Source organism: Oryctolagus cuniculus, chromosome 11, assembly GCF_051225735.1.
Source record: "Oryctolagus cuniculus isolate XC-2025 breed Fujian yellow rabbit chromosome 11, ASM5122573v1, whole genome shotgun sequence".
In the NCBI taxonomy this organism is placed as follows: Eukaryota; Metazoa; Chordata; class Mammalia; order Lagomorpha; family Leporidae; genus Oryctolagus; species Oryctolagus cuniculus.
Window position 1 is genome coordinate 81704443 of NC_142877.1, and position 25371 is coordinate 81729813.

Sequence of the window (25371 nt, forward strand, 5' to 3'; positions counted from 1 at the left end):
GGAAATGTTGGTCAGAGCAAAAATGTGGAAATAATGAACAAAATGTTTTTCTCAGGAGAGAAAAAATAAAACCTAAAATAGTTCTGAAAATAACTTTTAAGAAATGCCATATAATATGGGGAAGAATTAAGTCTATACTTAGAGATGCTAAATAAAAAGGACCTCAGTGGTGGGACAATGAGAGTAAAGGAGAACAGTAGTCGTAATCTTTGTTTTACCAAGAGGAGCCTCCTATAAAAGGCAAAGGGTGTGAAAACTCTGTTCCCAATGGAAAACTGTGCTCCACCAACCCAGTAGGATGAAGCAGAGCCTTCAGCTCATCCTCAAAGCTGGGGAAGAACACAGAACGGATGGAAGCTAGAAATCTTAGTCCCACACAAACTAGATGAAACCTACAGCCAGTATATGAATACAATCTTCCTTAGATTTATGAGGAGAAATACTGCAGTGAAGCACAGTCTGGGTATTAGGTCGATTTCTTACTTTAGCCAGCAGGTTTACTTAGGAAACGCTGGGATACAAGCACATGTCACCATATATGTTCTCTAGGATTCTGCCCACTAAGAGACAGTGGAACGTGGGAATCTGTCCTAAGATTTAAGAGTCCATACTCCCTTTCTGTTGACTGATTTGTTCTAAAACATACTGCAACTGCATTTGTCCCTACACACAACTAGTAAACAGAACAAGCATGCCCCCTTTTCAGAGTGCAAACAAGAATGTGTGCCGCTGCTCAATAGGCTAATCCTCCGCCTACGGCAACGGCACACCGGGTTCTAGTCCCGGTCGGGGCGCCGGATTCTGTCCCAGTTGCTCCTCTTCCAGTCCAGCTCTCTGCTGTGGCCCGGGAGTCCAGTGGAGGATGGCCCCAGTTCTTGGGCCCTGCACCCCATGGGAGACCAGGAGAAGCGCCTGGCTCCTGGCTTCAGATCAGCGCGGTGCGCTGGCCGCAGTGGCCATTGGAGGGTGAACCAACGGCAAAGGAAGATCTTTCTGTCTCTCTCACTGTCCACTCTGCTTCCTGTCCAAAAAAAAAAAAAAAAAAAAGTGTGCTAAGCATATGTTTAGAACAGGAATCTCTCTTTGGTGGATTATAATAAACCTATTGTACAAAGACGTTTATTGGAGCTCCACACTAGGGAGGTAACTGATTCTTTTTCTCGTCATAGTTCATCTTCTCTTCTTCCTCTCTCCCTTCTTCCTCTTTATCAAATATTTAAAATCAATTTTAAACTAACTTCTATCTCCTTTCTCCAAGGAGGAAACCATTTAAAACATTTTTAAAAGGTTTAGTGAATATTTTAGAAATTGGAAGATGGGTAATTACGGGAAGTCGCAATTCTGGGGTGGATTCTTCTCATATTTCTTCCTCTGTGCTAACCTCCCCATTATGCAAACATAGCAAAAACACACACATTGATCACTCACTCAGAAAAACATACTTATATCAAGGTTGTCTTCTTTTCCCCTCTACTTAGAATATTTATCTTCATCTTAAACAGTCCATAAATAGGAGAGGTTTAATTAAAAACTTGAAGATGTGTGTTACTGTTAATTGAATTCTTACCATAGTTACCTTCGCACACCAATGTTAATAAAACTCCAGTTCAAAGTGGATGAGTTTGGGGAATTGAGATAGCTATTTATTTCCTCACCTGAGGTGCCAAGATAATCTTCTCAGTAAAATAAAGAACCCAATTAGGAGAGCTCTCATTTGTAGCTATTGATCAAGTTTACGCGAACTGCTAAGATTTCTAAGCAAAACACATCAGAGGCTCAAAGGCCATCAAACAAGGTCAAGTGAGTGAGAAAGGGAAATCCTTCCTTGCGTTTTGAAAACCTTTCACCTGTGGAGCAGATAATGGACTCGCTGCTCTACCCGGCTAGCTCGCAGTCCCTCCCCCACCCGCTGAACCTGCCCGCTCCGCATCTCCCAGTATTACCAAGCTATAAATTGCCCGGGAGCTTAGAGACAATCAGGTCACCACGGCTCTCTCAAGGGAAAAGCTTCTTACTTCCGAGCAGCGCGAGCAGCGCGGTTCGACTGGAAAGAGAGGAAGGAGGGAGGGGATCTTCGCGGTAGTTGTCACGAGCTGGCAAAGGGGGTGGCCAGCGCTGGGGGAGGGGGCCAGCACCCCGACAGTGTCACGCTGGACCCAAGTCTACAAACTTAGGGGTCGCCGCAGTGGAAACTCCCAGGGCGCTCTCCAGCGCCTGGAGCCGCGGCTGCTGGGTGGAGTCCTGCTCCCCGGCCCCACCTATGGGACGCAGCTTCGCCTGCATCTTTGGGCCACCGCACCCTTCGGGGCGAGTCTCCTGTCTCTCGGCTTGCAGCGACTTCCTACTCCCGCTTCCAAGCCTGGGGTCCCCGCGAGGGAACGATCTGATTAGCCTCCCACCGCCTCCAGGGCCACCTCCCTGCAGCTCGGCTGGAGCACACTTGCGCAGCCTCCTTTCAGTCCCCTCCCTGCCCTGCTTTCCCAACTCGGCTGGGTCAAACGGCCAAAGACAAACTTCTGCCTGTCTCCCTTCCCTGCGCGCCCACCTTTTCAAAAAACCGAACCCACGGCCGGCGAACCCACACACATCGAAACTCCTAGGGCACTGTGGCAGTCTGGGCATGCTCAGTATCAGGGCAGGTTTTGATTGAAAGTAAAAAAAAAAAAAAAAAAAAAAAAAGCTTTGTATTGTGCTGTGTCTCCTCCCGTGCCAACGGCTTGCTGAACAGGTTGCGGGGCATCCCTGAGCCTACCCAGGGGCTTATCAGATGCCCTTGATTGTGTCTCCTTGGGAACTGTTCCCCTCTGAGTTCGCCCCCCTCCCCCACCCCTCCATCCCCCTCTCGGGTCCCTGTCCGCTGAGGGGATGGAGAGACACCAACAGAACTGGGATGGGCGATGCTGGCCGAGCGGATCCACCTATTATTAGTGCGCGCGGATTGGCTCCTGGACGCAGCGTACTCGTGCTGGAACCAATCAGGCTGCCGGGGCTGGGAGATGATGGGCGGCCGCCTCCTCAGTGGAGGGATTCCTGGAGAAGCTGCAGTGTGGGGATGCTCTAGACCGAGTACTGCCCCCAGTGTCTTTCCACCTCCCTCTCCTGCGGCGGCAGCGGCACTTAGCAGCAGCAACTTGAGGCTGCACCCTGGGCACGCTCCCGGGGTGGTGCTCAGCGCAGAGAGGGGCTCAGCACCCTCCAGGGGTGTGTGTGTAGGGTGGGGGCGGCCGGCTGGGACCAGCTGGTGGCCCTGGAAAACCTCCCACACACCCACACCCACACACCCCTTTTGTGTTACAGGCTGCCCCTCCGAGAGCGGAGGCAGCGAGAGAGTCCGCGTGTGCCGCTCACCGGTCCGCACCGGGGAGAGCGGAGGGGACCGAGACCGGCACCACCTCCTGGTCCTTGCTCCAGGTAAGGCAGCGGGACTAGCCGCACCGCTACCCTGGCGGTGCCCCTGTGTTTGGATCTGTCCGAAAGATCTTCTTCTCGGGAGCACTTGGCTCTTGGTGGTTGGGAGACTGAGACCGAGGGAGGGATCCCCGGTGGCCTATTGTGAGATGTATGAGACCACATGGACATCTCCTGGAGAAGCACTTTGCATAGATTGAGCCTGGAGTTGAGGTTGGGCATCCCCCATCTTCTTGCTTCCTCTTTCCTGATCTCGTGCTCTGTCTCCCGTCCCCCACCCCCAATTCATATTCTCATTTCTCTCTCTCTCTCTCCCTCCCTCTCCCCTCCCCCCTCCTCATTCCCTCCCCCCCAACCCCCACCCCTCAGCACGCACAGGATTTCTTTCTCCTCCTGGCGAGGATTGCCTTTCTTAGAGGAAAGAGGGGGAGTAAAGAAAGGAGAAAAATTTCTTTCTGTCCAGGTTGGGGGGAAAGGCAAGGTAGAAGGCAAGCTCTTGGAAAATTAGAGTACAGAAAGCAATTAAACAGGATAAGGAATTAAACTGCATGAGGAGAGCAAACAGGCCATCCAGTCCCTGATGTCAGAGAGAGGAAGCATCAAGTTTGACTTGATTTCCTTGCAAGAAGCTATGTCTCTCATTTAATTCGTTCAAACGGAACAGAAATAAACCGACAATCCAACCCACTTTCTACTGCTTAATTGCTGTTGCTTTTAAGTGCCAACCATCTGACTTTTCCTGTTTCCATCTGCCCTGTGGGACTGACAATTGGGCATTGCACATCCGTGTTAATGTCTGAACTTTGAGGGGTTTCCTGAGTCCAGAAAAAGCAATTAGAAATAGTTACTTTCCAGAGGTTCATCAGCATGGCCTGTATATTGAAAGACAAAAACATGCAAAGTTTAAAAACATTTGTTAAGTGATATCAATATTATCAAGAAGCTGGGATTTCTACTTTGAGGAAGCAAATTTTCTAGTTAGCTTTGTAAACATGTTGATATTATTCACTCTCTCAAATATTAACCCTTTGGTGAAATAAAGCAACTGTTTAACTTCCATGTTAAAGTTCTATTTGTGTATGAATTTTTGTTTTATTCTGTGTCGCTTACTGGCTGCCTGTGTTTTATTAGCTGGATATCAAGTTCATGCCTTGCCATGTTTTCTCTTAATATGAGACTATCTAATGGATGTAAACACGATGTGTTTACAATTTCAGCACTGGGTTTAGAAGGTACATGAAGTCTCAGTTGGCCAAGAATCCTTTCCTACAGAAACAAAGTTTAGAAAGTGATGATAGGAAGCTAGCCTCAAATTTAAGTATTTGTAAAGGGGAAAACATTTCTGTTCCCATGGTTTGTTAGGAAAAGAGAAAGCTATCAAAACAACAACATGCCCCGGCTGCCTACATAATAGGTCAAGTAAATGGTACTTGTTGGACAGAGCCTCAACAGCTTCAGCAATCTCTCATTCCAGACCTGTGATAGAAGCTTTCTTTTCTTATTATTCATCAGAGAGAGCTAAGTGATCACTGCTGGATGGGAGGAGGTAAAGAGAAGTGCCTAGTTAGATAAAATGGAAAAGCCTTCCAAGTGGGTCCCTCATGAATGCAGAAAAGCCAGCAGATGTTACTATCCAGATAAACCCTTTCCTTTGATTTATCAGGGGAAACGTCAAGTCAATTTTTTTTCTGGATTTCCACTCGGGGTAAGAAAAGGCAGTCTTCTGCCTTACCTCTACCTGTTCTTCAACACTAACCTGTGTGCCCCAGAAAGTGTTCTGTTTCACTGCGTATCTTTGCATAAGTTTTTATCAAGTTAGAGAAGAACTGGTTTGATTTGCCATCAATATAATATATATTATTTTCTAAACCATTTTCCATTTGAGGCAATCCTGTCTTCCACTTACTTATGCAGAAATACCTATTTGCAAGGAAACAGAAAGGCTTCTTTCTAGGGTTTTGACATCTAAATGACTTTTTAAGAAATGCAATGTCTCTGCTGAAAGCTTACTCCAGTTTTTAGAGGTGCCACCTTTTGGTTACAAGGACAAAAGGACAATCACTTAATTACCTCATATGTATGTATAACTGAATTAACAAGTTTAGACATGAATATATGTACAAAAGGGAAACCAACTGCTTTCCATGTAAGCGCAGTAAGATTTTGTTTGCTTGTTTTGCCACTATCTTAGGAAATTATGAAAGTTCCGTCTTGGCTTATGACATTTATCTTCATCACTCTTTACACGTTAATTATAGCATTTAGCTGTAAAAATATGCATATCAATAATTTTTTCTACTTGTAAAACTTACCTTTTAATATATTGGAAATCAGAACTAATTCCAATATATGATGAGTGGATTTAAGAGAGATTTTAAATGATATAGGACAGTATTACCCTATCATGCCACAAAATATTTTGGTGTCACCATTTCATACATTCTTTATTTTTCTACTTTTAAAAGAATGTTTTAATGAATGTTTCAGTGTATATATATTTTAAGGCATTTTTATGAGAACTGAAGATTGTCCATATTTAAAAGAAGTCCTAAAATACTAATTTCACAAAAAATAAGCACTGTTGAGAGTTGTTGCTGAGTAGTTTTGAACTTCAATTCATAATGGAGGTTATTAATTATTCTGTCTGCTCGAATTTTCAGATAGTTATCAATGATGTGAAAATGGATAACAGCATTTGTGTTATAAGATTTGCATGTGAGATTCAGTGCTAACTGAAAATAAGACTGGAAAATAGTAGCTTGTCTTAATTACATTTGCAAAATGAGCTCAAAGATTAATAAATAAAATGGAGAATGTGTTAGAAATCTGAAAGTTAATTTGAACTTCCCTTTAGCTTAATAACACCACAGACATAATATCAATTCATCTCTTTTGATGTCAGTATATTACATCAATTTAGAGTGAATTCCCAAAACAGGCTTTTAGAGCCATCTAATGTTAAAGAATTCACACTTAACACATGCAATTATACGAGCCTGCAATTCTTATAGCATGTGACTTCCAGTTTATACAGCAGTTAGGAAGAGTTATCCTTAATTTCAAAATGGAACACATTTGTTTTCCCGGTGGTAATGACTGAATGGTTTTTAGGGAGGAAAAAGTAAAAATTAAATAGCTTGATTATATAATGGTACAAGTTTTGACTGATCTTCAAGAAAATCCAGACCAAAGTTCTACATTGTGCTATAGTATAATGTAAATATTACTGGTCTTGCCAGAATTTTGCTTGAGAAAATTTTTGGATTAACTATCTCATCCACTTGTGATTTTTTTTTAAATTTTAAGTGATTTATTTGTCATGAAAATATGAAAGTTTAACATATGAGGTGATTTCTACGTAAATTTCTTTTCCATTGAAATTGATATAAGCTATTTAAATAAATATATAATAGTCTAAATAAATAATTTCAGTTAGTGCTTAAGGATATGGTATACATTATGTATTATACATATATAAAATTTTAAATTATGGACCTTATTTCAGAAAGGATTAGAAACTATTGGGCAGTAGGATATGATGTGCTGAAACTAGGGTACTCATGTAGGGAAGTACCAATTAAACATAGATGACAATGTCTTGGTGAGTTTTCAGTGGCTTGTTGGTTGAAATGCTAGACTTGTTCATTAATGTAGCTCCTCTATAGCTTTGGTAAGAAGTGATTTTTCTATATATCATGGTTAAGAAAACTGTCAGCACAAGCAAATGCAAGTCTGTAATTCACCTCTGTATGCGGGCAACACGTAAGTTGAAATCGTATTTTTACATGTTTGGACATGATGAATGATAAAGTTTCTTTCTCAGGCTCTTAGCAGATGTTTCTTTCAATATTTGCATTAAAGTAAATTTACTCTTAATCATTTACATAATTAAATGATGTGATTCCCATTGGTTTTTCACATGGGGGACATGGGAAACATATCTTTTTATTTAATTATTCAAGGAATGGCCAGTATTTCTTTAAACTTGATTCAAATGTCTCCATTAAATATGTCCATTTTCTTAAGCAGGCATTTAATCTTTTCAATCCAAAGTGAATAGCATTTTTCCTTCAGCTTCTCGGTCATTTTAAGAGCATTCTTGAGTATCTTTTATATTGGCCACAAGATAAACTTACAGCAAGGCTTATGAGCATCACTCAACTCCAATGTATTAGCAGTAGGAAACAAATCTTATTTTAAGTTATGTTGCAAAAAATAGGCTACCTATTACAACCAAGAGAGCATGCCATCCTTTCCTGCCTAAGGTATACAACTTTAACTTTGTTTTATTAAAAAAAAGAAATCTTTTTTTAAAGTGTACAATGAAATTTATTGCCCTTGTAGAAATAGTAAGCACTCTAGGTGCCATTTCTGCTACCTTCAATATAATTTCATAGGTCACCTTGCAAAATGCCATCTCTTTTCTACCATGTCTTTGAGACATGCAAAGAAAATAAATAATTATTTCTGTAATTTCTATAATTCTTTTCTTTTTTAAATTTCAGGTTCTAACTGCTTAAAGCAACTCATAATTTTCTTTGGGTTGCTTTTGTCTATGTAAATATGCCTAATGCTTGGATAGGATGTTATGCTAGTTTCCATGGTTGACCAGTAATGTAAATGAGAGGTCAAAGTTTATTTTTTTGTTTACTGATAATTTGGACAAAGAAAACATACTTGTCATTCATATAATACCTATAGTATAGTTAGCATATTAATTATAGTCATAGGGAACCATTGTGTTAAAAAGGAGCTCTGGGAAAATCATATAGCAGGATAACATAATAATAAATGCCTTCTATTTTTTAGTTGTCCATATAAAATGAGAGCTGGGGAATTTTCATATTGAATGGAAATGACCTTTGAGCTGGTCTTAGAATCTGGTGAAGCTGTTTGGTTAAGATATAATTTCTTAACAGCCCTGTCAGACAACATTTCAACACACGTACCAGATTATGCCAACTACAAATACTGTGTGCACATGATACTTAGCTAAGTGTCTCAGCCAAAAATTAATTTCTGATTGAAATAGCCAATTCATCAAATCCAGGTTTGGCATGAAGCTTGTCTTAGTGAACCTGTGTCTCTTTTTATGGAATGTACCTTTGTTAATAATTCCAAAGTGCTTCAGGCCTGTATAATTATTATTTTGTCAAAGAATATATCATTATATATGGTGTCCTGTGATCAGTGTTTTTCTTTGTACATAATTCAAGTATTTCATCAAGGATAAAATGGACATATTTATTCAAACTCAAATTCAGTTGAAGAGGTTTAAATGTAAAGCATTCTTAGCCTGTACCTGCTGATATAAGGAATGTCTCTTGTCTTTCTCCCTCACACTCCCTGAAGGAGCCATCCTTTCAGTCACAGGGGACTGTGAAGGGGAAACTTCAGGCAATCCCACCCCAAAACTTAGGAGAGCTTCCTGGGTGTGGGTGGCCTCCAGGGGGCAGCCTCCTTGTGTGTCAGTCTAGATAGGAAGCAGGTAATTGGATTACTAATGACCACTTTGAGATTCCTTGGAATAGTTGCGTCAACTTGAAGGCAAAATACCATGGAAGTAGTCAACACATACACAGCTATATTAAATTCACGTCAGAACTTTTAACATATGAGGTTGAACCTTATATAGATTTTAGGATAATTGATAAATTGGCTTTTCTTTCACGGAATTTTTTTAGATTGCTCACAAGTGATCAAAGCAAAAAGTGAGGCTGCTAAACCATGAGTCACCATAGCATTTTTTTGCTTAATTAACACCAGAGGATAAAATTGAAATAATTGTTAAAAAGGGTTTCAAGTCACACTTCTAAAATCTGTGTCTTGTTGCAAAGATCCTTAAACACAGACACAGCTCATCTTTATGATCACAGATAATTGAGCATTAGTTAGTTTGTTTTTTGTATGTAATCTCCCAATATTATTGTGAAGAAGCATGTATGAGATTATTTTTGGATGAATTATTACTAATGTATTTTCAAACATAATTGTATGTTAGAGTTACTGCAAGTGACAACAAAACAAGGCAACCTCAAGAAGTTCACAGAAAAATGGGTACTAGCAATTTTTAAGTCTACGCGTACTAATTGTTTTAAGGTTTATTTATTTATTTGAAAGGTACAAGTTAGAAGGAGAGAAAGAAATCTTCCATCTGCTGTTTCATTCCCCAGATGGCCACACAGCCTGGGCTGTGCTAGGCTGAAGCCAGGAACTTCTTCCAGCTCTCCCACATGGGTTCAGGGGCCCATGGGCTTGGGCCATCCTCCACTATCTTCCCAGGCACATCAGCAAGAAGCTAGATCAGAAGTGGAGCAGCCAGTGCCCATATGGGATCTGGCACTGCAGGACTCAGCTTAACCCACTGCACCACAGTGCCTTCCCCCCACCCCCACAATCTCATTTTAACATCACACCAGCAGGCTACACTAAGATATCCATTGACAATTGTTTGCTCTCCCTTTGAGGAGAAGGAGCCATTGGAGTGGCTTTTTTTTCTCATTTACTGGTCTCCAGTATTCTATGCAATACACACAGATAGGTCCTTGTCCACCACTTCTGAAATACAGAAACTGCCATCCTGCTTTATTTTTAAGGGGAAAATCATCCAGAAATGCTTTCTAAACAAATGACTTAATGGTCTTTGAAGCAAGGACAAGTGGCATTACAGGTTATTAAGGCATGGTTAAGTCCCTGTAGCAATCAGGTTTACGAGGTAGCAAGATTTTTGGGAAGAAAAGTTGGCACGATTTCTCAGGAGAAAGACAAGGTAGCAAGGCAGTGAAATCTGTTTCTGACTTGGGGTGTCTGCCAGTTCCTAGCTTACAAGGTTGGCTCTCTGCCTAATCCCCAGCATTTCCATCAGATTTGAAGAGTGAATAAAGTGAACCACTGGGCATTAGAGCATATTTTGAGAGCACCAGGACCTCTTCTATAAATAGAATAACATCACTACCCTCTTTTAACCAAGGCCTAGAATCCAGGGCCACAGCTTCATAGTAAAATACATATGAACCACACCATTGTATGTCTGAAAGTGCAGGGTCTTTATCTGTGTACAGGAAGTTTTTATGTTAAAAGTATAATTAATAACATGGCATTCTCTGTAATGTGCTATTTTTAACGGTTTTATTAAATTTAAAAAGCAAAACACTCACCTTGAGCTACATCCTGATCCAAATAATTCAAGAAAATGACATTTCAAAGGAAAGCCAATGTACCCTTAAATTGGACAACATTGCTTGCTTTTTAAAATTGCTTTCTAAAAAGGTATTTGATATGCAGTTTCCCAACTGACTTTTTAGAGGAATCATAGATACTTTTAGACAATACAAAATGAGTTATGATGACAGGAGAGAGCCAACTCCTTCAGGAAAAAGTGGAGGGGACAGCTTCAGTCATGCCTTTGAGAATCCGCTTCATCATTTATATGTTGTATGTATAAAGCAGTCTGATTTCTCTTGACTTCTAGATTTTGGACTTAGGTACAGAAGCATGGTACTACACACTGCCTGAGTAGAAGAGATTTTTCAGCTCTGGCTATAAGAGGTATAGAGGGATTCTCTTGTATCCATTCCTTTCCTTATATTTTCCACTTTTTTTCTCTCTCCCCTTCATATTCTCCCCATCTTCTTTCCTTCCCTCATTCTTCTCTTCTGTTTTTGTATCTTAAGAAATTTTCATTTAATAGAATCACTAAATGGAAGCTTGATACTCTTGACCTCATAGAGGTCTTTTTTTTAAAGATTTATTTATTTGTTTGAAAGTCAGAGTTGAGAGAGAGAGAGAGAGAGAGAGAGAGATCCTCCATCTACTGGTTTACTCCCCAGATGGCCTCAATAGCTGGAGCTGTGCTGATCCAAAGCCAGGAGTCAGGAGCTTTCTCCCGGTCTCCCACGTGGGTGCTTGGGCCCAAGGTTGGGCCATTTTCTGCTGCTTTCCCAAGCCATAGCACAGAGCTGGATCAGAAGTGGAACACCTGGGTCTCGAACTGGCGCCCACATGGGATGCCGGCACCTCAAGCCAGAGCATTAACCTGCTGCACTACAGCACTGGCCCCTTCCTCATGGAAGTCTTTACCAGCTGGATTTATTATTTTTATCAACAATCACGAAATTTAACTCTTCATTTGTATAACATGTAGGCTAGCTTCACAAGACATATGTATAGATAAATAAAGGAGAAGTCTATTTATTTATGCAGTTGGAACACTCACATGAATTGTGCCATGATTTGAATGTTTTTAAGGTCTTGGTTATAAAAGTGTGCTTTCTGGTAGTTTCTATACCACAACTGACTGCAGAGAGACAGAATAATCATACTTTAAAGTCCAAAATACTGGTTACATTATTTGTCACATTCATTTTCTTTCTTGCTTTTGCAATGATACGTTACAGTTATTTATTGTGACAGCCTACAGCATTGTATTTTTTTTAAAGTTAGGTTGCTTGATTGGATCTTGACAATAAAGAGATTCTCTGTTCTATAGATACAATACGGAAAACTCATTGTTAACTCAAGTTAACGTGCCTGCCTGCAATGACACACTTAGGAATCCCTTTTTTTTGGCCAGGCAGAGTTAGACAGTGAGAGAGAGAGAGAGAGAGAGAGTTATAGACAGCGAGAGAGAGAGACAGAGAGAAAGGTCTTCCTTCCCTTGGTTCAGTCTCCTAATGGCCACTACGGCTGGCGCTGCGCCAATCAGAAGCCAGGAGTCAGGTAGTTCCTCCTGGTCACCCATGCGGGTGCAGGGACCCAAGCACTTGGGCCATCCTCCGCTGCCCTCCTGGGTCAGAGCAGAGAGCTGGACTGGAAGAGGAGCAACCGGGACTAATACCTGGCGCCCCAACTGGGACTAGAACCTAGGGTGCTGGCACCACAGGCGAAGGATTAGCCAAGTGAGCCATGGCGCCGGCCAGGAAGGCTTTTATATTTTTATTTATTAACTCAATATTTTAGCACTTAATAAAGCACTTGTTATCCCTTCAGCATAGAAGAACTAGTCTGCTCTTATCAAAAATGGCAGAAATCTAACATCATCATCGATTTTACATACACAACCCGTTCTTACCTCATTAAAAAGATAAGGACAATTTAAAATACCCTCAATTCTTCTGTGAAACCAATTTTGAGTTAAATTTGTGTTTTCATATTAGTCAAAAGATTCTTTTCTAATCCATGAAGAAAGCCACTCAGCCTGAGTCACTAGGCACAATTGGCCTGTAGTCACTGCTGTATTACTGTGATGTGAGATCATCTCATTTTTTTTCCTGATGTGTATACTATATAATATGTTTTTAATTTATACAACAGAAGAGTTAATTTGCACCTAGGGTACAAATAAATGTGGTTGAAATAATAAGTGTTGAGGTTTTACCACTAGCTCTACAACCTCATGTCTTGTTATTCTCCTCACTGATACTAACATAGACAACTTCTCACTAATCCTTCATCTAACACTAACGGAATCTGCTGAATCTATTGTTGTATTATTCAACCCTAAGGTGAAGTCCAGTGGTTGGCAATTCTTTGTGTAAGAATCAAACATGTTTGGGAGTAAAGCATAACAGACATTACATTGCAATGTGACTTCATATCATTGGCTTTGTAGCTGATCTGATCTAAGGAGTTTTGAACTAGAAAAAACATATAGAGAGAATACAATATTATTTGGAGCATAGGACAGGTATTTATGAGGATTTTTAGATGAACACAGGTAATTATATTCTCATTTCTTATTATGGGTCAGGTACTATTCTGGGTGTTTTCCATGCTCTATACATTTAATATTTTCAAAAGCTCCATGGGAAGTTACCTATAATTTTAAATGGGAAAATTGTGAGAGAATAATTTTTAAGTAACTTTTGCAGGTTCATATCATATAAAAGGATATGAAATCAAACTAAAGCCATCTACTTAGAGTGAATATTCAACCACAGCAATCACATAATTATTAAATTCACAAATGGCAGCAGAAGAAGAATAGGTGGTGGTAAAAAGGTTGGGGTGACCAAGAGGTTGAAGACTAAGCAAATCTATCTGTTTAATAGTTTGGGACCATTTAATCATCATGTCAACATGAGAAAAGCATGAAACTTGGAATCTTTTGGGTTTGGGTACACATAACAACTCTGGGATAATGAACTCTAATAAGATTTTTCAGCACTAAAAGTTTTGTCTTCCCAAAAGGGAGGGGAATGCAATCATGTTTGCAAATTGTGTGATGCTCTGTGAACACAAGGGTCTTCAAAAAGTTCATGGAAAATGAGCATTGTGAATTTTTTTTTTCACAAAAATAAACATCTTTTATTTTTTATAGACTTTTGAAGTACTCCCCCTCACATATGGGAGATTGGACCACCTTTGCCCTCCTCCATCCTCTTTGTGTTTTTAGAAACTCTAACTTACAAAAATGCCCCCTGACGCAACATGACTTAAGCAAGAAAAGGGTTTCGGATCTCATGTGACCTAAGTTCTCGGGATGTTCTGGCTTCAGTCATAGCAAGAAATAGGGAATTAAAGTCTATGACCAGGACGTGACTGGTTTTACATCCCACTGCCTACCACTACCTCCCAACTTAGCTCTCTTTTTCTATACTGTACTTGGAATCATGTTCTTTGTTCACAGAAGTACAGAAATGGTCAGAAACTGCAAGGTTATAAGACACATTTCCATGCAAGAGGAATAATACACCAGGATGTTTGGTGGAACATCCTGGGTCATTTGCCCCATCACCGTGTAAAATTGTATGAAATATGACAAGTGTCTAAGCATGGATCTTGTGCCATCACTGCCTTTGGGAGATGGACATAGCAACACTCAACTGCCTGGAAAGAGTTCTGCTACTAGAAGGAATACAGACTCAGAGCAGACAAATGCAACATATCAGCTCATCACATGTGGGCATTGACTTCTCAGACTGGTGGCTACCTGTAGTGCTGAAGAGACCTCTTAGAGTGGCTCTAGTCTTCCAAGTATGAACTCCTTAGTTTCTGGCATGGAGGAAGATTCAGAGAGTTCGAGGCAAAGTTCCTTGTAATTGGATGTTGGCCTAAGTTGTGGGATAAAGCAATAGTCAGTTACCAACCGGAGTGAAGATAATCAATTATTTAACAACTATTATGATCATGTCAGTATGGAAAGGCTGAGGATCAGAGGCCAAGGGCTGAATTGGACATCATTTAACTAGTTAGTTCCTTGCCTTATTCTCTTTGTTTCCATCCCCTTTAGTGCAGTGGGCAGATATTTATAAGACTTGAAGATTTTTAGAGTGATTCCTCTCAGTAGACCTACCACCAGCACACTGGAGATGTGCACGGTGTATAAGTGAGAGTTTCAAATTTTTGTTAGTTCTGTGAGTATTGTGGGGGGAGTCCAAGACGCAGCTAATATAATGGTTCTTCAGTAAGAACTATTATATGCCTGTAAGTGAATGGCTGCTCTATGCCAGGCACTATGTGGATGCTGGGATACCCTGCTTTCAAGGAGTTTATAGCCTATGAAAGGAGATGGACAATTAAACCAACATGCACTGGGTCCTTGAAAATAGTAATACATATTATAAAGTTATACAAAAGGCCAATAAGTAAAACACTAGTATTAGGGAGTGTGGTCAACCAAAGCCATAGAAATTGAGACATAGAAGATGAGCCAGCCCTTTAGCAACCAGAGTGGAGCACTGTAGTCAGAGGAAACGAGCAGTGAGACACAGGATCTGCAGTGGGAACTAGTATGACCTACTTAAGAATAAAGACATTGGTTTCATGAATTTTGCCCTACCTGCATTTTTTTGTAAGATTTATTTATTGAAAGGCACACTTACAGGGTTGGGTGGGGTGTAGGGAAATCTTGAGTTCACTGGTTCACTCCCCAAATGATCACAATGGCTGGGGCCAGGTGGAAGCCAGGAGCTTCATCCAGCTCCCACATGGGTGCAGGGGCCCAAGGACTTGGTCCACCTTTGGCTGCTTTTCCAGGTGCATTAGTAGGGAGCTGGAATGGAAACAGAGCAGCAGGGATATGAACTGGTATCACAGGAGGCAGCTTAGTTCTACCATGATGCTGGCCCCATGCCTTCATATTTTAATTTAAAAAGTTTACTAGCTTTATTAAAGAGATTTTGGTTTTTTGAAGATTTAGTTAAAAGAGTTATATGTGGAAAGGGAATGAGAGGGAGATCTTCCATCTGTTGGTTCACTCTGCACATGGCTAGACCAGGCTGAAGCCAGGAGCCAGCAGCTTTATCCTTGCCCAGGTGCTTGGTCCACCTTCCACAGCTTTTCTGGACTGGTAGTAGGGAATTGGATTGGAAGCAGAGAAGCCAGGACACAAACTGCTGCCCATAGAGGATGCAGATATCACAAGCAGCAGCTTTATCCACTATGCCACAATGCTGGCACCGAAAGAGATTTCCAAGGCAGTATTCTCACAACCAACTTCACCATGCTTTATATGTGTAGTATCTCCTCTCTGCATATTTTTCTAGTCTGTGTTCACAGGCTTCAGTTTCCATTGCCTTTTGTTTTTTGGTGTTTGATGATGATGATCATGGACTGTGCATTATTTCCACTGTGACTTTAAAGATTGTATTCTCAGATGTCACATCAGTATGTTTTTTAATCTTCCATTTTCATCTTTGGAACGCCTTATATGGCATATACTATTTGATACTTTGTGCCTATCTCTTGTTATATCTTAATAACCTTTCTCTTTTCCCCCTTCATTTCTAAAGGAATTAAATACATAGTCTGGCCCCAATTTTATTATTTCTGTGAGTTTAAGTGAACACCTTGGCTTTTTATCATAATAATGATTTTTTTTCAAAATCATTTCCTTTTGAGGATACATGTGTTGATATCCTATAAAACTCTAATTTAGATTTTACAACAAAAATAAATAAACACTGAAAATATAATGAAACAAATCACCTTGTGTCCGTTACTGTTTAGACAACACAGGTCTTGAAGCATTAAACCAGAATTGTTTTTACTCTATCTAGTTTTCATATCCTGCTTTAAGGAACTCAATAAGCTAAGTCTACCCAGGTCACTCCATAATTGTAAACCAGGTGCTTACAAAGGCATATGGACTTTTCTAAGGTTTCAGCTGCTGCTGTAATGAAGTAATAATTAAAGCTTCCATATTAAATGCCCTCTTTTTCTTCCCACTGTGGCTCTCCATAGGCATTACACTCTGATAATAACATGTTTTGAAAATGGAGTTTTTTTTCTACTCTGGTCCATAAAGGATGTTATACATTTTCTTTATCTGCAGAACCATGGCTGTTTGGTATACTAGATATTTTATGCTATAGTTCACATATGTCATATATATATACACATCATATATACATATAAATACATTGTATATACATATATACATCATATAAATGTTTATATATATATTTAATTTTTGTTTATTTATTTAGAAGGCAGAAAGACATACATCTTCCACACACTGATTGGCTCAAAATGCCTGTAATAGTTAGTGCTGGGTCAGATTGAAGCCAAGAACTAATGAAACTCTATCCAATCTCCCAAGTAGTAGCAAGAACTCAAATACCTAAGCCATCACTTGCTTCCTGTCTGGGTGCACATTAGCAGGAAGCTGAAATGGAGAGCTATACTAAAAATCAAACTCAGGTACTCCAATACTGGATATAGGCACTGCAAGTGACATCTTAACTGGTGTGCAAATACCTACTCCCATTTTTAAAATTATGCATCTGTTCCCTCCATTAAATACAAATTGATGGGGATTTCCCAATGATATTTTATCACCTCTGACTCTGTATTACCTGAAAGTAGGAAGGGAACATTATAGAGTTTGAGTGTTTATTGAATGAATGAATGAATCCTCCAGCTTGATATTTTCTGACATATTTAACTGATATTCAAACTCAGTACAATAGGAAAATTATTAACAAGTTCTATATCTATATATACAGATATAGAATATATAGGTAATATATATAGAATATATAACAGCTTATACATATTGATACTTGAACTTGTTTTAATTTATATTTCACTAAAAGAAATACTGGTCATTATCAACTAAATTTATTATTTTTTTCTTTTCAACTTTTATTTAATAAATATAAATTTCCAAAGTACAACTTTTGAATTATAGCAGCTTTTCCCCCCATAACCTCCTTCCCACCTGCAACTGTCCCATCTCCCACTCCCTGTCCCATCCCATTCTTCATCATGATTCATTTGCAATTATCTTTATATACAGAAGATCAATTGAGTATATACTAAGTAAAGATTTTAATAGACTGCACCCACAAAGACACACAAAGAATAGAGCACTGTTTGAGTAGCAGTTTCACTATTAATTCTCATAGTACAACACACTAAGAGCAGAGGTCCTACATGAGGGGCAGGTGCGCAGTGACTCCTGTTGTAGATTTAACAATTGACACTCTTATTTATGACATCAGTAATCACCTGAGGCTCTTGTCATGAGCTGCCAAGGACATGGAAGCCTCCTGAGTTTACCAACCCCATTCTTATACTTAGACAAAGCCATATTCAAAGTGGAAGTTCTCTACTCCCTTCAGAGAAAGGTACCTCCTTCTCTGATGGCCCGTTCTTCTCGCTGGGATCTCACTCACAGAGATCTTTCTTTTAGGTTTTTTTTTTTTTTTTTTTTTTTTTTTTGCCAGAGTGTCTTGGCTTTCCATGCCTGCAAAACTCTCATGGGCTTTTTTGCCAGATCTGAATGCCTTAAGGGCTGATTCTGAGGCCAGAGTGCTGTTCAGGGCTTTTGCCATTCTGAGTCTGCTGTGTATCCTGCTTCCCATGTAGGATCATTCTCTCCTTTTTAATTCTATCAATAATTTGCAGACACTGGTCTTATTTATGTAATCCCTTTCAAACTTAATCCCATCTTTTTGATCAATTATGAACTTAAACTGATCACTCTAACAAGTAAGATGGCATTGGTACATGCTACCTTGATAGGATTGAATTGGAATCCCCTGGCATGTTTCTAGCTCTACCATTAGGGGTAAGTCCGAGTGAGCATGTGCAGAATTGCACATAGTCTCCCTCTCTTATTCCCACTCTTATATTTAACAGGGATCACTTTTCAGGTTAATTTAAACACCTAAGAATAATTGTGTGTTACTTAAAGAGTTCAACCAATGGTATTAAGTAGAACTAAAAATAAAACAACAATAAAAGGAATAAAATAGTAAGTTGTTCCTCAACAGTCAAGACAAGGGCTGATCAAGTCATTGTTTCTCATAGTGTCCATTTCACTTCAATAGGATTCCTTCTAAGTGCTGAGTTAGTTTGAGTTAGTTGTCACCAATCAGGGAGAACATATGATATTTGTCCCTTTGGAACTGGCTTATTTCACTCAGCATGATGTTTTCCACATTCCTCCATTTTGTTGCAAATGACTGGATTTCATTTTTTTTTTTTTTGCTTGCTACTGTATAGTATTCTATAGAGTACATGTCCCATAATTGCTTTATCCAGTCTTCTGTTAATGGGCATTTAGATTGATTCTAGGTCTTGGCTATTGTGAATTGAGCTGCAATAAACATTGAGATGCAGACAGCTCTTTTATTTGCCAATTTAATTTCCTTTGGGTAAATTCCAAGGAGTGGGATGGCTGGGTTGTATGGTAGAGCTGTATTCAGGTTTCTGAGCAATCCTTAAACTGACTTCCATAGTGGCTTTACCATTTCACATTCCCACCAACAGTGGATTAGTGTCTCTTTTTTCCCACATCCTCACCAGCATCTGTTGTTAGTTGATTTCTGTATGTAAGACACTCTAACCGGGGTGAGGTGAAACTTCATTGTGGTTTTGATTTGCATTTCCCTGATAGCTAGTGATCCTGAACATTTTTTCATGTATCTGTTGGCCATTTGGATTTCCTCTTTTGAAAAATGTCTATTGAGGTCCTTGGCCCATCTCTTAAGTGGGTTGTTTGTTTTATTTTTGTGGAGCTTCTTGATCTCTTTGTAGATTCTGGTTATTAATCATTTATCTGTTGCATAATTTCAAATGTTTTTTCCCATTCTGTTGGTTGCCTTTTCACTTCCCTGTTTCTTTTGCAGTACAGAAATTTCTCAATTTGATGTAATCCCAACTGTTAATTTTGGCTTTCACTGCCTGTGCCTCTGGGGTCTTTCCAATAAATCTTTGCCTGTGCCTACATATTGCAGGGTTTCTCCAGTGTTATCTAATAATTTGATGGTGTTGGGTCATAGATTTAGATCTTTAATCCATGTTGAGTGGATTTTTGTGTAATATGTAAGGTAAGGGTCTTGCTTCATGCTTCTACATGTGGAAATCCAGTTTTCCCAGTACCATTTGTTGAATAGACCGTCCTTGCTCCAGGAATTGGTTTTAGATCCTTGGTCAAATATAAGTTGGCTGTAGATGTTTGGATTGATTTCTGGTGTTTCTATTCTGTTCCATTGGTCTATCCATCTGTTTCTGTACCAGTACCATGCTGTTTTGATTACAACTGCCCTGTAGTATGTCCTGAAATCTGGTATTGTGATGACCCCGGCTTTGTTTTTGTTATACAGAATTGCTTTAGTTATTCGAGGTCTCTTGTGCCTCCATGTGAATTTCAGCATCATTTTTTCCAGATCTGAGAATAATATCTTTGGTATTTTGATTGGTATCGCTTTGAACCTATAAATTGCTTTTAGGAGAATGGGCATTTGGATGATATTGATTCTTGCAATCCATGAGCATGGAAGATTTTTCCATTTTTTGGTATTCTATTCTATTTCTTTCTTTAAGATTTTGTAATTCTCATCATAGAGATCTTTAACATCCTTGGTTAAGTTGATTCCAAGGTATTTGATTGTTTTTGTGGCTATTGTGAATGAGATTGATCTTAGCAGTTCTTTCTGAGCCATGGCATTGCCTGTGTATACAAATGATGTTGATTTTTGTGCATTGATTTTATATTCTGCTACTTGGCTAAACTCTTCTATGAGTTCCAATAGTCTCTTAGTAGAGTTCTTTGGATCCCCTAAATAAAGAATCATAAATTTGCAAAGAGGGATAATTTGACTACTTCCTTCCCAATTTGTATCCCTTTAATTTCTTTTTCTTGCCTAATAGCTCTGGCTAAAACTTCTAGGACTATATTGAATAGTAGTGGTGAAAGTGGGCATCCCTGTGTGGTACCAGATATCAGTGGAAATGCTTCCAACTTTTCCCCACTCAATAGGATGCTGGTCGTGGGTTTTTCATAAATTGCTTTGATTGTATTGAGGAATGTTACTTCTATACCCAATTTGCTTAGCGTATTCATCATGAGAGGGTGTTGTATTTTATCAAATGCTATCTCTGCATCTATTGAGATAATCATATGGTTTTTCTTCTGCAGTTTGTTAATGTGGTGTATCACATTGATTGATTTGCAAACGTTGAACCATCCCTACATACCAGGGATGAATCCCACTTGATCTGGGTGGATGATCTTTCTGATGTGTTGCTGCATTCTATTGGCCCGAATTTGTGTGTTTTTTTGTTTTTGTTTTTGTTTTTGACAGGCAGAGTTATAGTGAGAGAGAGAGAGACAGAGAGAAAGGTCTTCCTTTTCCATTGGGTTCACCCCCCAAATGGCCGCTACGGTCAGCACGCTTTGCAGAGCCAAAGCCAGGAGCCAGGTGCTTCCTCCTGGTCTCCCATGTGGGTGCAGGGCCCAAGCACTTGGGCCATCCTCTACTGCCTTGCTGGGCCACAGCAGAGAGCTGGACTGGAAGATGAGCAACCGGGACAGAATCTGGTGTCCTAACTGGGACTACAACCCCCGGGTGCCAGTGCTGTGGGTGGAGGATTAGCCAAGTGAGCCATGGCACCAGCTGATTGGCCAGAATTTTATTGAGGATTTTTGCATCTATGTTCATCAGGGAAATTGGTCTGTAATTCTCTTTCTCTGCTGCATCTTTGTCAGTTATAGGAATTAAGGTGATGCTGGCTTCATAGAAAGAATTTGGGAGGATTGCCTCCTTTTTGATTGTTCTGAATAGTTTGAGAAAAATTGGAGTTAGTTCTTCTTTAAATGTCTGGTGGAATTCAGCAGTGAATCCATCTGGTCCTGGGCTTTTCTTTGTTGGGAGGACATTTATTACTGATTAAATTTCTGACTCGGTTATGGGTCTGTTTAGGTTTTCTATGTCTTCATGGCTCAATTTAGGTAGGTTGTATGTATCCAGGAATCTATCCACTTCTGATAGATTTCCCTGATTGCTGGCATAAAACTCTTTGTAGTAATTTCTGATGACTCTTTATTTCTCTGGTGTCTGTTGTTACATTCCCTTTTTCATCTCTGATTTTATTTATTTGGGTCTTTTCTTTTTTTTAGTTAGTTGGGCCAATGGGTTGTCAATTTTGTTTATTTTTTACAAAAGCTGCTCTTCATTTGGCTGATCTTTTGTAATTTTTTTATTCAATTCTGTTGATTTCTTCTTTAATTTTAATTATTTATCTTCTCCTACTAGTTTTGGGTCTGGTTTGCTGCGGTTTTTCTAGATCTTTGAGATGCATTGAAAGCTCATTTATTTGGTGCCTTTCCAATTTCTTGATGTAGGCAACTATTGCCATAAACTTTCCTCTTAACACTGCTTTTGCTTTATCCCATATGTTTTGATATGTTGTGTTGTTTTCCTCACTGGCTTCCAGAAAGTTTTTGATTTCACTTTTGATTTCTTCTGTGAGCCACTGTTCTTTCAAGAACGTGTTGTTCAGTCTCCATGTGTTTGCATATGCTCTAGGGATTCCTGAGTTGCTAATTTCCAGCTTCATTCCATTGTGGTCTAAGAAGATGCATGGTAAGATTTCAATTCCTTTGAATTTGCTGAGACTTGCTTTATGGCCTAGTATGTGGTCAATCCTAGAGTAGGTTCCATGTACTGCTAAGAAGAATGTGACCAACTAAATTTATGTTGCAACATATCAATTGCTAACAACATACAGTTTCTTTCTTTCTTTCTTTCTTTCTTTCTTTCTTTCTTTCTTTCTTTCTTTCTTTCTTTCTTTTTTTTTGACAGGCAGAGTTAGACAGTGAGAGAGAGAGAGAGAGAGAGAGAGAGAAAGGTCTTCCTTTTTCCATTGTTTTACCCCCCAGATGACTGCTATGGCCAGTGATGTGCCTATCTGAAGCGAGGAGCCAGGTGCTTCCTCCTGGTCTCCCATTCAGGCGCAGGGCTCAAGCACTTGGGCCATCCTCTACTGCCTTCCCAGGCCACAGCAGAGAGCTGGACTGGAAGAGGAGCAACCAGGACAGAATCTGGAGCCCCGACAGGGACTAGAACACTAGAACACTGCAGCCAGTGCTGCAGGTGGAGGATTAGCCTAGTGAGCAGTATCTATTTTTAAAAATTCTTCCTTAAAAGCCTTACCAGTTGTCACAGAATTATAATAAAATTCAATTAACATATGGAAATATAATGTAATAGATTACAAAAATTTTCAATGGCTTTTTTTGGATGTGAGGTATCATATCATAAGTGCATGAAATATAATAGAATTCCTATACCAAAATGATTAAATCTTGACTACAGTTAAGTATAGGTAATTTTGGGTGAATTTGTACTGCATTAAAAATGTGTCCACAGTGAATCTGGCACCAATGCTGTTTTCCATTGTTGTCAATCAAGCACTCTGCTACTTTGAGAAATTCATCTAATAGGTTCTCTGCTTGCTTTCTGTTGAAGTGAGGTCAATATATTGCATTCGTTGTTTTCAGTTATGGATACACTTTCTTGTAGAGGAGGGAAAAATATACAAAAGTAGTAGAAGTCACTTCCTTTAAAGCAGTGAGTAGAAAACTAGTATATGGAACAAACACAAATGAAGACTGAGCATAAATATTTAGAGCTTTGTTCTTGAATGAAAGTGCAAATAGAGATGCCTAACATGCTCTTCAGGATCCAATACAGCTTTCCCTGCTTGGCCCATCACATTATTTATTGCCTCAAAAGATTTCCTTCCTATGCCTTCTACATGAACGTTTCTACTCCCATCTACATACCATTTTACATAGTTCCCATTATTAATAGGTTACTTTATATGACTGCTCTTGTTTGATTTTTTTCAAATTTTATTAACTTATTTGAGTGGTAGAATTACAGACAGAGGGAGAGACAGAGAGAAAGGGCTTCCATCTGCTGGTTCACTCCCCTAGTGGCCACAATGGCAGGAACTGAACCAATCTGAAGCCAGGAGGTTCTTCTGGGTCTCCCAAGTGGATGCAAGGGCCATCTTTCAGTGCTTTCCCAGGCCATAGCAGAGAGCTGGATCAGAAGAGGAGCAACCAGGAAACCTACAGGCGCCCATATGGAACACCAGTGCCACAGCTCAAGGCTTAGCCTACTATGCTATAGTGCCTGCCCCCTAAATGACTGCTCTTTAAAGAAAAATCTCCTATCTCTCTTAGTTCAAAGCTCACATAATATTCATGCTTATTTCTGGAATTCCACTTATCATTTTGTTTTAGGATTATTAATTGAGATGGTCACCTCCCACTGACTGTGAGCTCACTAGGTTTAAAGACCATGTTTTCTTCTTTATATTCCCATCATTTAAAGAATTGGAACATAATAGACATTATCAACCTTTGTTAAATAAAAAGAGAACAGGTGTATTTAGTCTTAGTGGGCAAAATCCCTCTAAAATAAGCACAAAATCAGGCCACTTCTGTGATGCAAAGGTAAACTTGCCTTTATCAGCCATATGCATGGAGTCTAGGACCCCCAAAAAGCCCCATAGTCTTTGGTTATTTGGAGCAGATATATAAAGCAAGAGGAGAAAACAACATTAACCGTCTTTGAGAAGCTTACTCTAAGGCCAATTTCTGCCATGGGATAACTTTAAAATAATTTTTTTTCTTACTAAATTTGTCTCATCTCTCACTGAAAAATTTCTTCCCTGTTATATTTTCCTGCATTTTTTATTTAACATTTGCACAATTTGTAATTATGTGCTTATTTACTACATTAAATGTTAAATGGAATGAGAAGCTTACAAAAACATGAACTGAAAGAGTTCAAAGATCATATCTGTTCTATGCTGGATTCTGTAATGACACATGACGCTTTGTAGCTATTCAAATAATGGGAAGATGTGCAGGTGTGGGGGGAATTATCTGTTTGGTAAATGCTTGTTTTCTTCCAAATATTTAAGGAAATACAAATTTTTCTCTAATGGAGAAGGAACAGTTTGTCATTTTTAAGGGAAGACAGAAAGGCTTAATTAAAACAGAGACCTGAGCTAAATATAAATGTAATCATTTTGCTAATATCTCTTCTATTGGAAGACATTAGAATCTTAAAATCAGCAATGTATATAAATGGCTGTTTAAAATGCATTTTTGTGATTTGTATATGAGAGCAAATGTTCAGTTTTTTCATATTATGAGTATTTCAATTTTCAAAATTCCTTCAGAACTTTCCAAAAGTTCTAGTAAATTTGTGTGGCAGAGGATTTGGATAATCACTGAATTTTTTATATATATTTTGGGAAATCCTAGATTAAGTTTGAAGACGTTGAATATTTACCTGGTTAAAAGAATAAATATATTTGTACTTTTCATATCTTATTTAAGGGTAAGAATACTGATGAAATTAAATTTAGTTGAGGGGCCAGTGCTGTGGCGCAGCCGGTTAAAGCCCTGGCCTGAACTGCCGGCATCCCATATGGGCGCCAGTTCTAGTCCCGGCTGCTCCTCTTCCAATCCAGCTCTCCACTATGGCCTGGGATAGCAGTGGAAGATGGCCCAAGTCCTTGGGCCCCTGCACCCACGTGGGAAACCTGGAAGAAGCTCCTGGCTCCTGGCTTTGGATTGGCACAGCTCCGGCTGTTGCAGCTATCTGTGGAGTGAACCAGCGGATGGAAGACCTCTCTGTCTCTACCTCTCTCTGTTACTCTGTCTTTCAAATAAACAAAATAAATCTTAAAAAAAAATTAGTTGAAGGAAAT

General features: G+C 39.5%; 1 protein-coding gene across 6 annotated transcripts in view; it reads left to right on the plus strand.

Annotated features, from left to right (window-relative positions):
- The first annotated feature begins 3016 nt into the window (after nt 1-3016).
- SYT1 (synaptotagmin 1) overlaps nt 3017-25371 on the plus strand; it is a 619940-nt gene continuing 597585 nt past the window's right edge. For 3 of the 6 annotated variants that reach the window (XM_089307486.1, XM_051846476.3, XM_008256840.5), the window contains exon 1: nt 3017-3411. The gene's annotated coding sequence lies outside the window, so the exon portion shown is untranslated. The remainder of the gene's footprint in view (nt 3412-25371) is intronic. The other 3 variants (XM_051846475.3, XM_051846477.3, XM_017341996.3) reach the window with 1 other exon arrangement.